At 38.5% G+C, this 14,071-nt stretch overlaps 1 protein-coding gene across 1 annotated transcript in view; it reads right to left on the bottom strand.

Moving 5' to 3' along the window:
• TENM3 (teneurin transmembrane protein 3) overlaps window positions 1-14,071 on the bottom strand; it is a 430,454-nt gene that overhangs the window by 273,109 nt on the left and 143,274 nt on the right. The window lies entirely within an intron of this gene.

Below are 14,071 nucleotides of genomic sequence, written 5' to 3'. Positions count from 1 at the left end.
CCCACATGGCGCGGAGCGGCTGGGCCCGTGAGCCACGGCCACTGAGCCTGCGCGTCCGGAGCCTGTGCTCCGCAACGGGAGAGGCCACAACAGTGAGAGGCCCGCGTACCGCCAAAAAATAAAAAAAAAAGAACCTCCTTTAACGTTTAATACAATTGGTAATATATATATTTTAAGATGGTCTTTGGAACATGATACCTAATAATTATTTATAATAATTCAAGAATCCATTGATAAACTCCAGATATTTACTTGGGCTCACTTTATTATGTCTCAGCTACTCAAACATTTACTTCCTGAATTCCATGCTTCAGACATAGACCAGAACTACTTCTGACACTTAGGAACAATATTTTGAGGGTTATGTAAACCAGAAGTCATATAAGTGCCTTATTTAAAAATTATTTTTCACTCTTTTGGATTCTGGCCCTGTTGCTATTTCAAGAGGTACACGCTGGAAAAAGCTTTTCTAACACTCCCTTTAAAAACACATAGATACGGTACGATGACATCTGCTACCCAAGGTTTATGTATCCAGCACTCGTACAGCCTGTACAAGTCTTAAAGAAGAAAATAATACATCTTGCGAGAAGGGTGGTTTTAAAAGAGATTTTAAGTAGCTGGGAATTTGGCCTATGGTTGGGTTTATATACAATTCTCAGTCAGTAAACCGTATTAAGCTGCACATCCTGTCATCAGATGTCTGGTTCTTTGGTTCCTAGGTGCTTTGAGCAATAAGAGTTCTAGAACGTCTTAACAGCGGAGGATTGCGGAGTTGTGTTGAAGATGCATTCGCATTGCAAGCATACTTTTTTTCTTAGACTTATTCATTTGTCATGAATTGGAGGCAAGTAATAAAGATTATGGGAGAAGAATATAGTGATGAGCTGTGAAGAAAGGAATCTACAAAAAGGAAACAGAAGAAGAGAGAGGTGGGGAAGGGTTCCTTTTCTCAGTGTTTAACAACCCAATCCATGGGCCATGGCATATGGTAGGCAGCTTTTCACTGAATGACTTTGGAGTGACATACACCTGGGTTCAAATACCAGTCAAATACCATCTGGGAAAACTGTGTAACTCCTGTGAGACTCAGTTGTGCCATCTGAAAAGTGGGGCCAACACCTCGGAGGCTAACTGTGGAAATTAAATGTCAAGGTATCTTTTTCAGCTGAGGCTCTAACGTACGTTCTTCTTTATGACCTTACGTGTTAGGAGTGAATTCTTTAACTTCCAACTTGGAGTGGCATTCTTCAGATCATCCTGGTTTAAGTAACCTCAGCCCGCCGTACACTTCTTCATCACCAGGTGAATGGTTTTATTTCCAAGTCAAGTCATTTCACAGACCTGGCACTGCTTATATGTACTGAGTGACCACGGGCTCTGTGCTTTTATTTTCAAGCTTCTAGGAGAATTATACTACAAAGCATGTACACATTCTGGTAAATGCTTAATATTACTTACGGTAAAACCACTTAGTTCTTTGAGGAAACTTGCCTATGGCAAAGTTGCTTTATAAACCATCCTGTGCGTTGTATTGAAATCTAGAATTTTTAAACATGTCTTTTAATAAAGTCCTGAGAAAATGATTGCTAATAGAATTTGAGAGTGCATACGATGCCACTGAAAAAGCTAATGGGAGAGAAGTTTCAGCAACATTTTGCCTGACTTGGTGCCATCTCAGTGAAACGCGATTCGAGTGCTCAGAAGGGACCATGACACTGTGAGTGGAGCCTGAAGATCAGCATAAATATTCCGCGATGCATAAGAACGTCCCAAGAAGTGAGGATAAATGATGAGCAGTTTTCCTAATAGCCCTTAATTTCTAAGCTAAATTTAATGTGTTTCAGTTATCATCATCAATATCAAAAACACTTACATACTGGTGCTTTACTAGATATTACAGAAAGAGATTACATGCGTCAGCATCTTCCTTCTAAGAAGCTGACGTCTTAGGTATATTTGGTCCCATGAACTCTGGGCTGAGAACCTCAACTTTTACAACTATAAGATGTCACGTGCTGATGAAGATAGAACACACCGACAGACAGACAAACAAACAAACAAACCACCACCCAAACCTCTATTTAATTGTGAACAGGAAAGGCATCATATGTACTGATGCCTCAATCAGCTCCAAACCATTCCTTCTTTACATGATCCCGAGTTTTCGTGACCCAACTATTGCTTATACAGTCTCTTTACCAAGAATCCTTTACTGGAAGAGTTATACGTGCATGGCCCTTTGCAATTCCTGCCTTGTAGGTACACGTCTGCGTTTAAATGTCTACCTCTGCTTGTTTTTTATGAAGAAGAATAAAACTTGACTGTCTGCTAATGGACTGATAGAACTCGTAACTGTGTCTAATTGTAGCAGAAGCATAAAATTGCTGTTTTTCTAAAGTTAGGTTGCCTATGGTCGGTCCTCTAAAATGAGAAATGTGATTCCAGAGTTCAGTGCTTGTTTGAACTGATTAGGAAAATTGCCACTTGTATGAACATTCAATTTCATACCTTTAACCACTAAACTGCTATGTGAGTCTCCATATTTTTAAGAAACTAGCTTTAAAAATGTGTTAAAAGATGTACTTAATCCAAAGTATTTTCACTTTGTTATTTAGTATCCCACCAAAAGTATATTTCTAGAATTTAGTATGGTAGAAAATACTTTAAACAGCTGTAAATACACCACTCCTGGTATACTTTAGAGTATCCTGCAGTTGCTTTTGGGAAACGCATAGCTCAAAAATACGTGTTAATTCTTTAATGTTATCAAGTCTACATTTTTTTTTCTTAACTCTGTTGTATTCTATAATATACCACATCAAAAAATTCAGAAAACATTCAGGATGTGTTTTGATCCAAGTCTCAAAATTGGTCATTAGCTATTAATGATCTTAGCTATTTGTTTGCATAATAAAAATCTATTCTAGTTATCCCAGGAGCTGCTTCAGATCCTAACACATCTCACCTCAATCTGTCCTATCTCACAAGATTTTATGATAAATCATAAAGCACGCTCAGCAGGAACTGTCCTGTGAAAATAAGTAGTCAGGTTTACATTTGTAAGGGTTTCAACTGTAATAGACAGATTTTTAATGAAGCTACAATTGAGAAAATAAATAAATAAAAGCAAGTCGCTCTGCAGGCACCAAAACTTACGACTGTAACAAGAGGAAATCAATCAAATCTCTCACTTAAAACAATCTCTGTTTTCTTACAAAGCACAAAATCCCTTGAGCTGAACAGACAACAAATAACTAACCGAATACACACGCATCAACTAATTAAAGGCCAATTTTCCACAAGAGGAAAAAACGGTTGTGTTCTCCCTTCTGAGAAAAAGGTACTCTTTCTGTGGCTTGAATAAATTCCTGTGTATCACTTGTGTAAAAGGGGGGAAGAGGGAAGCAGACAAAGGAGCATTCCAGTCCCTAAATACATTGGCTCTGTTTAAAAGGGCAACACTAAGCCACTGCCTTCACGGTGGCTTCCATTAGGCGGGAATAGTAACATTAAACCGCTTCAAACGGCTGGCAGAATAGGAGTAAACCAAGAACAGTGTGACTGGCCCCTTAGAAAAAAAGGGGTCTGGACATACACACAAACTTTAATTCCATCATGCAATAAGAAAATGTTGAATAAATTAACTTTTTCAAAGGGCCATTATACCTTAGCTCCTCATCACAGATCCCATTACAGACTGTCTTTATAATGCCCACCTGACAATATCATGCAAAATGCTTAGCTTCTAAGGTCAGTCTAAGTAAGAGAACAATTCTCCTATTTATAGCAAAGGATGAACTTTTCTCATTTAGATGTTTAAGCAGCTAACCCCTGAGTTTAATGTAATTAGGGAAGGGATATTCAATTTACAGTATCCACAAGTAATGATAATTAAATTGATTGAAAAAAGCTGTTGGTAAGCATAAGCTACCTTTGTAATTACATCCCGTTTTCAAAATGACTTTACTACTGTGAACTTCAAGCATTTCAGCAAATGAAGGCCAATACACATAAAACGAAAACTACAGTAGCTTAAAAGCTTGGCTGTTTAACATAATGAGCAGTTCGACCACAGGGAAATCTCGGGAACATTCTATAACTCACCACAACAGCCTAGGCTTTCTCCTTTCCTCTCACCAACAGCCATTAAAAATATGCAAGATTGTCTTCATTTTTCACCAGATTCTTCATTAAGTCTTTTTTTTTCCCCCCACTTTTAAAGGAAACTAAAGAATCCGTTCTCCTTATTTCTCTATTATTTAAAGTGGCTGGTCATAAGTTCCAGTTCTGTGTTTATTTGAAAGCCCAGACGAAGAGCTATGAATATGAAACCATTTTCCCCATGAGTCCTGAAGATTAGCTAGGTCAGCGTTCCACCAGGACCAAGGTGAAAAATAAACAAATAACCATGCTCACAGCAGCTGCAGTGATCACTCTTTGGAAAATTATCCAGGCATTATGAGAAAGACGGTATTAAATGCTGCCACTTGCAGCTTCACGGCTCTCTGAATATTCACATCAGAAAAGGGCCGAGCACTTAAGGGGTATCATCAGAGAGCTCGCCCATCTGAGCATCTTCCATTAAGTTTTTGTCGTAAAGGAGGAAGGCGGGAACATCTGCCTGACAGGCAAAAGGCTTGTCATAATTCATTAATATCACAGCTTTGCTCAGGTTTCCTTCAATGAGCCAGGCAAGAAGCCTAGGAAAAGTGCTGAGCACACAACTTCTCTGAAGATGCTGCTGCAATCAACTTGGTACCACTTGGTCCTCCTACACTATAGGCTAAACACCTTCCATAGGACTTCCCAGGAGAAAGGTGATTCCATAAACATCACCTCACGACTGCATCAATCAATAATTCCTAGATCAAATTTCAAAAGGACAGGGAAGAGAAATATTTAAAACATCCCCAAAGTAGGAAAGCTAAAAAGTTCCTAGTACTATTAAAGTATCCCTTCTAGTAAAACATAATGTATGAAGTTAAAGATTACTGGTCTTAAAAAAACAGACATTGGAAAGAACAGAATTCTCTATACTGCCATTTCTCTTGACTAAATTATTTCAAGGGAGTGTAAAGAAACAGCAACCTACATCATTTCAATTAAATGAACAATTTAACGTAAAATGACTTCTATTAACAAAACCATGTAGTATTATCCGTGTTTCTAGAACAGAATATCATATATCGGTGTCTTTTCATTTTCCTTCCACATTTTGCTACCTAACACGCTGAAGAACCAGGGATCTGGCTAAGTATTTACTCTACGTTTTCATTTACATGGCAAAAAGGAGGAAATTTGAAAATGGAAGAGCAATAGACACATTTGCAAATCAGCAGACAGCAGTACCACTAGTTATAAAAATGGTGGCAGTAAAAGGGAAATATTATCAAGAACCACATTCCAATTTCATTAATTTTACTTTATTATTAACAGAAATAAATTAAAAGTTATCTGTTAATTTAGCAAACAATACACTGAAGATGGGTGGTTATAAATTTTTCAACATCAGTATCACTTTTATAATTCTAATAAACATGATCTTGGTTAGTGAGCCAATTATAGAATTTCTTTTTCATTACTGTTACTATTTTAACTTTATTTTAAACTCTAACTTTAAATATACTATCTATTATTTAAAGTGCATGAAATCAAGACAGCATTAATGTATATAATGATCATAAAATGAAGGTACAATCTGACTGAACAGAAATCAATAACGGTATTTAATGACTTCATGAGGAAAATAAATGACCCTCACACCCGTAATGGATTAATGTCAGTTATGAGCAACACAACATCACATAATGCTGATACAGGCTCACTCAAAGTGGTATCACTTTTCATGTGAGTGCCTTAAAGCTTTATCAAAGGAAATTGCGTCTTAATGCGATTTTGGATGTCATTTTTGAGAGGACTTTTACAATCCCATTTCAGAAAGCATAAAGCATGCTCTGAACTGTTACAAGGAGCTTTTGTCATTGCCACATGTACTAGGTCACTCCCTGAAAGCTTTCCAACATGAAATCCTAAATATATAAAAAGGATAACAACGTATAATATTACTCGAACACCTAGTTTACTGTAGCTTGTCTTCTTTGAATACATATACCCTGAATGTTACTCCAGAATGTTCTTTTTTCCCTAGATAAGGAGAGAGGCCTATGCTGCCTACGTGTGCCGCAGTCAATTCCAGTCAATTCAACATAAAACACATGTGCTTCACATACATGTACAAACGGCTTGATGATCAGAGCAAAAAAGGCGGCTCACCAGTAACCTGATACGCAGCTATTGATTTGTAAGTCATTCAACTTTCTAGGAAGTTTATACAAAGATGAATTTTTCTTTTCTCCTAATAACTTAATGTCCTTCTTATGAAGGAAGAATGTCATAGCTCTTCTCCTTATGACATAAAGTTACAGGAAAATATAAACCACTCCTTTTCACCCCTTTAAAAGATGCTAAAATAGTCTTATAATATCATTTGCAGAGAGTCTGGCTTTTGCTTGTTAAAGAAATGTTGACCATTGTGAAACAAAGATTTAATAAATATGTAATATTTTGGACTTTCATTTTCTACTGAGTATTTGAAACCACTAGCAATAGGAATATCTTGATGCTGTAACTCAGGTTATTATTATTTTTTCCAGCGTAATTTAAAATTCATTTCTGACTGATTCAGGAGTCATCAAGCAAAACTTCCAGTAACCTCTCTGAAGATCTGGCACAGATAAGAAGTTCAGAATAGGAACAAATGCGCAATGATGTACAGCAGCTACTACAGTTATTTCTAAAAATAGCCGGGTTTCAGGCTTTCAGTGGCTTAGGTTTCTCACCAAACGAAACTGAAAAATCCTTAAGATAGAACCAGGAAGCCGTAGCTAGAGATTCCTGACTGACATGAATCTTACTTCCTTTATCCCAAAGGATATAATAACTTCTCAAGTAAATGTAGCATCATAATTAGTTATAATTGACTTTGCCTTTTAATTTTTAAGGCAATCTATAAAGTATAGATTGCTGTGTCAACTGGCAGACAGTTTCTGACACCATACCATATGTCTCATCACTGTCATCCGACCCCAGTTCCTTATCAGGGTAACTTCACCGTCTGCTAGATTTTAAAATCATTTCGGCAAATGTTAGCTTTATATTACTGAACCACATTGCACAATGTTAACATATGCTGTCATAATTGTGATGTGGCTTCAAATCTACAAAAGTTCACAGTAACATTAGGAATTACAGGAGGACAATTAGAAATACAGCTTGTGAGGAGATGTCCCACACTTCAAGTCATTTGTTTTGAGAACCACGTTAACTGGGCTATTTTCACCTCTGTACCGTTCTCCCAGTCCATCTCCTTCCTTTAGCTCATCACAGCTGCTGGGAAGATGCAGTCCACCAACACTCCTCTGAAATTAGTGGGATGCGAGCATGTACCTGTTCTCAGCCGCTCAGCAGGTACACTTTACCTGGCACATTGGGAATCAGTGAAGCAACTGCAAGGGGAGGACTTATTTCGCTCTCCAGTTACTGTTCTGCACCCCAGTCCCTTCCTTCTCACTTTACACCAATGTCCATGGCAGCACCTGCTGCCGGTGCAATGCTGCCTCAGACGTCCCCTTGTCAAAAGTGGATCCTGTAGGTGTCCTGCGTTAAAACCTCTGGTGAACAACTCAAGGCTACTAAAAAGTGCTCCCCTGAGACTTCTTATAATCAACTGAATACAATTCACCTTTAAAAATAAGATTGGGGGGAAAAATAACACAATTTTCCCTAACACATTTCACAATTTTCAATGGAGTCCTTGAACAATTTGAAAACACTACCCACCACTTTAACATTAACAAAATGCATTGATGAAAAAAATATATAATTACTCTACACACCGAAATCTAACAGAGTACCATGTTGTATGAATTAATTAAAAAGAAATCCAAATTTGAAATTAGATTACAGGTATGTACCAGGGTGTGAAACATAATCAAATGATAGGGAAGAATAGCAGGTCATCAAAATGCTTATGGCTCGTAAGTTTCACTACAAACTGTAAGTTTCACTATACATGGAAAAAACTTTTTTCATATGTAGAGAAAAACATATATGGAATATATATTTATACATATATACATTTCATCACAAATTTTTAATGTAATGAAATTAAGGAGATAGAGTATGGCTTAACAATATTCAGTGACATACATGTAGTGAAATTCATTCACTCATCTGACAAACATCCTGTCCCTCAAACTGAACCATGATAAAGAAATATCTCCCAAAGTTTATAGCAAAATATTTGTGCTGGAATCATTTTTGAAGGTAGTTTTTTGCTTTAAAGTTTACTTCGTTAATTAAAAAAAAATACTGACCACACTGCATTCAAAGAAAATCCTCATAAATCTTTCTTTGTGAAACAGTATGTAAAAACCCAGAGCAGACTTACTAGCCTCACAGCTGAGGTCAGGAGAATGTGAAGTTCTTGTGGATTCACTACAGTGTTTTGAGATAGTAGATATGAAGGACCACATACATCTGCATATGTTCAATTCTCTTTTTTTTCTCAAAATTATACAAGTATCTCATGTCACTATACTGGGAAGTCACCAGGAAGGGTGAGAAAAACACAAGTAGGCATAAAGCTGAGACTGTGGTGGGTGGAAAAGCTCTGAGAAATCATAAGATGGCAGCTCAGCATCAATTGTGAGTCCTGGTGCTACAAGGCCAACAGTTAGCAAGTTCAAGCCTAACATGAGGCCCAAGATACCACCAGAGTTGCCACGGAGCCCTTTCACGTTGTACTAAACGTGCCGAGGAACAATCTCAGGAAGACTATCATTCACAAAAGTCACTTTAAATGTATGTTTTGAGCAATTCTTTGGTATAAAACTAAAATAAATAATAGAGATACTTAACCTCATATAACATTCTTGAGCACAACCGTCCATCGCATTTACCTTTCCATGAAATCAAAAATTACAACTTGGGCTTCCCTGGTGGCACAGTGGTTGAGAGCCCGCCTGCCTATGCAGGGGACACGGGTTCGTGCCCCGGTCCGGGAAGATCCCACATGCCGCGGAGCGGCTGGGCCCGTGAGCCATGGCCGCTGAGCCTGCGCGTCCGGAGCCTGTGCTCCGCAGCGGGAGAGGCCACAACAGTGAGAGGCCCGCGTACCGCAAAAAAAAAAAAAAAAAAAAGAAAAAAGTTACACCCACTTAGAGTACACCAGTTTTTTCCCTGTAATCTGACATTGTTATATACCAACTGCAATATGAATCACTGTTTGGGCAACTCTTGACTCACAAGGCCCAGGAGAGGAGAGCACAGAGGACGCTGTTATTCAGCACTATCCCTTACCTGTGCAAAAAAAGAAGAGGATAGCATTTGAAGGATAATACACAGGACCTTATATGACTAAAGATGCAGAAATTAATCACAGAGTAACTGAAGCAATTCCTATCAGTATCAGGTGGTGATCATGGTTATTTAAACAAGATGAAAATCAAGATCTATCTTTGATGAACACGTGTATTAATAAAATAATTGAATATTTATAATTATTCAAAAGAGCAACTATTTTATATAACATTATAATAAACACCCTTAGATATTAACAATTTATAATAACTGTACTGTCAGTCTGGTGGTCAGAAATTTACAGTAGGATAGAGTGAGAATTAAAGGATTCTTCTTGTGCTAGATGGTGGCTTCAGTCTCTTGTGTAAGAACGGGAGTGGACGACTGGTTTACCTATTTCTAAATGGGAGAGAGGGCGAGTGACCTCTAAATAATAGTATGAGAACCAAAAGCAAAACCGAACAACCCCAGAATATTACGCTCTGACATGAGTACTTGGGTTAATGAACATCTTACATAGCCCCTCCTAGGTAATATAAATAGGAAATAAAAGAGAAATGCTATTGGAGAGGAAAATTATTGTGTTCAATACTGTGTATTTTGCAGGGAGAAAAAAAAAATATTTGGACTTTTTGCCCAGCTAGCATGGTAGATTTGCTGTCCAACAAATAAGGACACAAAAGCTGGGGGAAAAGGGCAATAAAGATACTCTACATGACCTCACCTACTAATGCTGTCCGCACACTTCCTATGGAAACTAACTTGTTACAATAATCAATAAATTCAAACGTCTTGTACTTTAAAAATATTCCTGGTATTATTATATTAAAAATCATCATGTTTTAAAAATAACAGGGACCATAGACAGCAGCTAGTTTAACCTTCTCATCTCACAGATGATAAAGACAAAGCAAACCGGGACCCAAGGCTACACAGCCGGTTAGTGAAAAGTCAGCTGACCCCTCCCCCCAAACTATATTTTACATATAGCCCAAATTAACTAAGGTTTGTGATATACCACCACAATTAATTTCTTCAAGGCATCCGACTGCTTTTAGGAAAGTGCAAATTCTTGATCCTGAGTTCAAGGTCCTCCATGATCTGGTCCCAAACTTACTTTCCATTAAGTTCAAATCAAACTGAACTCACTAGCTCCCGGGACCGTATCTTATTTTCGGAATACCTCTCTCCTTTTCTTGAGGTCTACATCATTCACACCTTTGAAGCATGTCTCCACTGCAGTCTTTCCTGATCTTCCTGGCTAAGCCTGCTGCTGTCGCAAACAGCATTTGGTCTTTACCTCTCGTAGAGAATTTACCATTTTCTACTTGTATTACATTACATACTTGTTTTGGGCTTCCCTACTACAGGGTCCCCAACCCCCGGGCCGCAGACCAGTACCGGCCCACGGCCTATTGCGAACCGGGCTGCGCAGCATGCGAGTGGCGGGGCGGGCAGGCGGAAGCTTCATCTGAATTTACAGCCTCTCCCCATCGCTCGCGTTACCGCCTGAGCTCCGCCTCCTGTCAGCGTTATGGGGAGTTGTATGATTTCATTATCTATTACGATGTAATAATAATAGAAATAAAGTGCACAATAAACGTAATGCGCTTGAATCATCCCGAAACCATCCCCAGCCAGCCCATGGAAAAACTGTCTTCCAGGAAACCGGTCCCTGGTGCCAAAAAGGTTGGGGACCTCCGCCCGACTACCATATTCTGTTAGGGCAACACCTATTCAACCTCTACACGTCCGTCAGGGTGGTTGATCTTTAAAAAAAAAAAAAATCAGACTTTATCATTCCCTGTTTCGACGCAATAGCACTGATGGAAGCCTTCACATGCCACGTGATCTGCCCCTTTCCTAGTTCTCCCACCTCACTCCACACCGTTCTCTGCCTCTGTCATAATCTGCAGCCACACCGGCCTCTCTGCCCATCTTTCCTCGTTCCAGGCCTTCACCTGTGCTCCTCCCTCCTGCTCTGAATACCCTCCCCCAGATCTTCGCGTGGCTACTCCAGCCTCGCCTTTCAGGTCAACCGTCACATCCTCACAGAGGCATCTGCTGATCGCCCCATCCTGAGATGTCTCCTCCAGTGACTCTATGGCATCGTTTGTTCAATGTGTTCATTGTCTCATGCCCCTCCATTACCATGGCTTATCACTTCTTTATTATCTGACTGCAGAACTGGAATGTAAGTTCCATTATGGCAAGAACTTACCATGTCTGGTTCAATGATAAATTACCAATAACCAGTACAGAGCAGGCACTCAGAGACTGTGTGTTGAATAAATGAATTAATGACTTTTTCTTATCTCTCACCACTCTTGGCGTTGTGCTTCATATACATCAGTGCTGAAAATATTTGTAAAACGAAGGAGGAAAGGAAGAGAAAAGAAGAAGTGAGTCATTCACTCTAGTTTACTAACCTTCTATTACAGTGCATTTTCTATTATGTATAGTCTCTTTCCTACAAAATATTTAATGATGGAAAACGGTTATCAAATCATATGTTAAAGATTTTTATTTTAAAAAGACACAAAACAATTTAAACTCCAAAATCAGGAAGGAAGGAAGGAGGGAAGGGAGGGAGGGAGGGAGGAAGGGGAGACGTGCAAGGAGTGAGGCAACGCTTGCCTAGGGAGCATATACTGTTATCTCTACTGCAAAAGAATTTTGAATAATTTGTCAGTGGTAAGCAAAGGTTTTGTGAAATTATGTTAGTCTGTTACAAGTGACGAGAAAACCATCAATCATTTCAACAGTGTGGTGTTCTTGTTCACACTTAACTCAATAAAGGCTGGTTTTTCTTTCTATTAAAGTCTAAATATTTTATACATGCCCACTATGTGACCTGGCACGTTCTCCCCACCCTGCAAATCCATACAAACTCTGAAAGCTCAGTTTCCTACTAAAATAACCAAAGGTGATTTCACAAGTCATGAAAAAACACAATACAGGCTTGGAAATTTCTACTCTACACCACGTTAAATCATAGTAATATGTATCTGGTAAAAATAATCATGAAAACATAGCTTTGGAGACCATGTAAACGCAAACAATTAGGGAATGAATTAAATTATTCTGCAAGGACACATTTTCCCTTTGTGTTTTAGAGCACATTATAAAATGTACTAGCTGTGATAAGCCTTCGCTCTTTCAAAATACAACTGTGGCTCTAAAATATGATTACTTACCAATTCTGGAGTCTCGTTTTACCTTAAAGATGAAACTCTTTCCACTATACACAACAAAAACTGTCAAGAAGTCCAAACACAGTATGTCCATATCATGTCCATGAATGCACGTATGCTTTCAAGAGTATATAATCACTTTCCAAAAAGGAATAAACTCATTTAAAATGAAGAAAAGAATACAGAATTATTTTTAACCATTGACTAACGTTTCTGTAATTAGAGTCATTTAAAATTGAAAATGAAAGGAATATTTTTCCCCAGCCAGTTGCAACGTACTGTTAGTATAACTCCTTCCATTCGTCACCTCTTACTGACACAGGCTTCCATCATCAGCATTCTTCCAGAACTTTTAAATTATTAATACTTTCTGGTTTCAAATACACATAAAATTAGATTACATATTACATACTTTTCTCTATAGAGTCTCCATTTTAGATCCCTCAATTAAAATGAAAATCCTCCTCTTGAAAGAGTTTCTGTCTTAGCATCTATAACACTGGACTGTTCCAGCTCTCCTGTCCTATAACACCGGACTGTTCCAGCTATATCCTGTCTTAGATCCTGTCTTAGATCCGACTTCTTTGCCTCGTACTTGTTAACTGCCAACTTCTCACTTCCCCTTGAATGTGTGGTTTTCTTCCTTGATTTGTTTTCTTGTTTTGATTCTTCATATAACTTCCCACATGCAATAGATAAGAATAACATACAGCTGACATCCCCAGCCTTGGCCATTCTCTAGCATTATATCTAATATCTCTATTTGTATACAGAATAGACTTATTTAGATAACGTACCAATTCACAAAATTGAAGCTCTTCCTTCCTCGCTATAGTCACTCCATCCTCTTCAGTGACACTATCTAAAACAACTTCCCTTTTCTTCCTGGAAATTAAATACATGGCTAAATCATGCCACCTTGTTTGCTCTTGTCAGTATTTCTTAGAACCCTCTTCCAGTTTGGACTTAGCCACTGCTCTAATGACTTCAAGCTGAGGCTCCTCTTTTGTCTACCTAGCTCTGGTCTCCCAAACCAAACTTCTTCAACAATGACCCCCTTTTATGCCAGAAATCCCATTTCTACGTACTTGTCAGCATATTACCCATATGTCTTTCAGATCTGTTTGTCATCACCTGGAAGCGATTAGTCATTATTATTTTTACGCCCTTGCTTTTGCCATTTTATCCAAAAGACACTCACTTCCTCATCATCCTTACAAAACTCTATCTCCATTCCCCTCAAGACCTAGCTTAACTCTACTCAATACTCTGTAATGGCCTATATGGGAAAAGAATCTAAAAAAGCGTGGATATATGTATAACTGATTCACTTTGCTGTACACCTGAAACTAACACAACATTGTAAATCAACTATACTCCAATAAAAATTATTTTAAAAAAGACCTAGCTTGGGCTTCCCTGGTGGCGCAGTGGTTGAGAGTCTGCCTGCCGATGCAGGGGACACGGGTTCGTGCCCCGGTCCGGGAAGATCCCACATGCCGCAGAGCGGCTGG

The sequence above is a fragment of the Monodon monoceros genome, unplaced genomic scaffold (assembly GCF_005190385.1).
Source record: "Monodon monoceros isolate NGI ecotype Baffin Bay Population unplaced genomic scaffold, NGI_Narwhal_1 Super_Scaffold_17, whole genome shotgun sequence".
In the NCBI taxonomy this organism is placed as follows: domain Eukaryota; kingdom Metazoa; phylum Chordata; class Mammalia; order Artiodactyla; family Monodontidae; genus Monodon; species Monodon monoceros.
The sequence above is the reverse complement of the archived record's forward strand: the minus strand, read 5'-3'. Positions and strand labels throughout refer to the sequence as shown.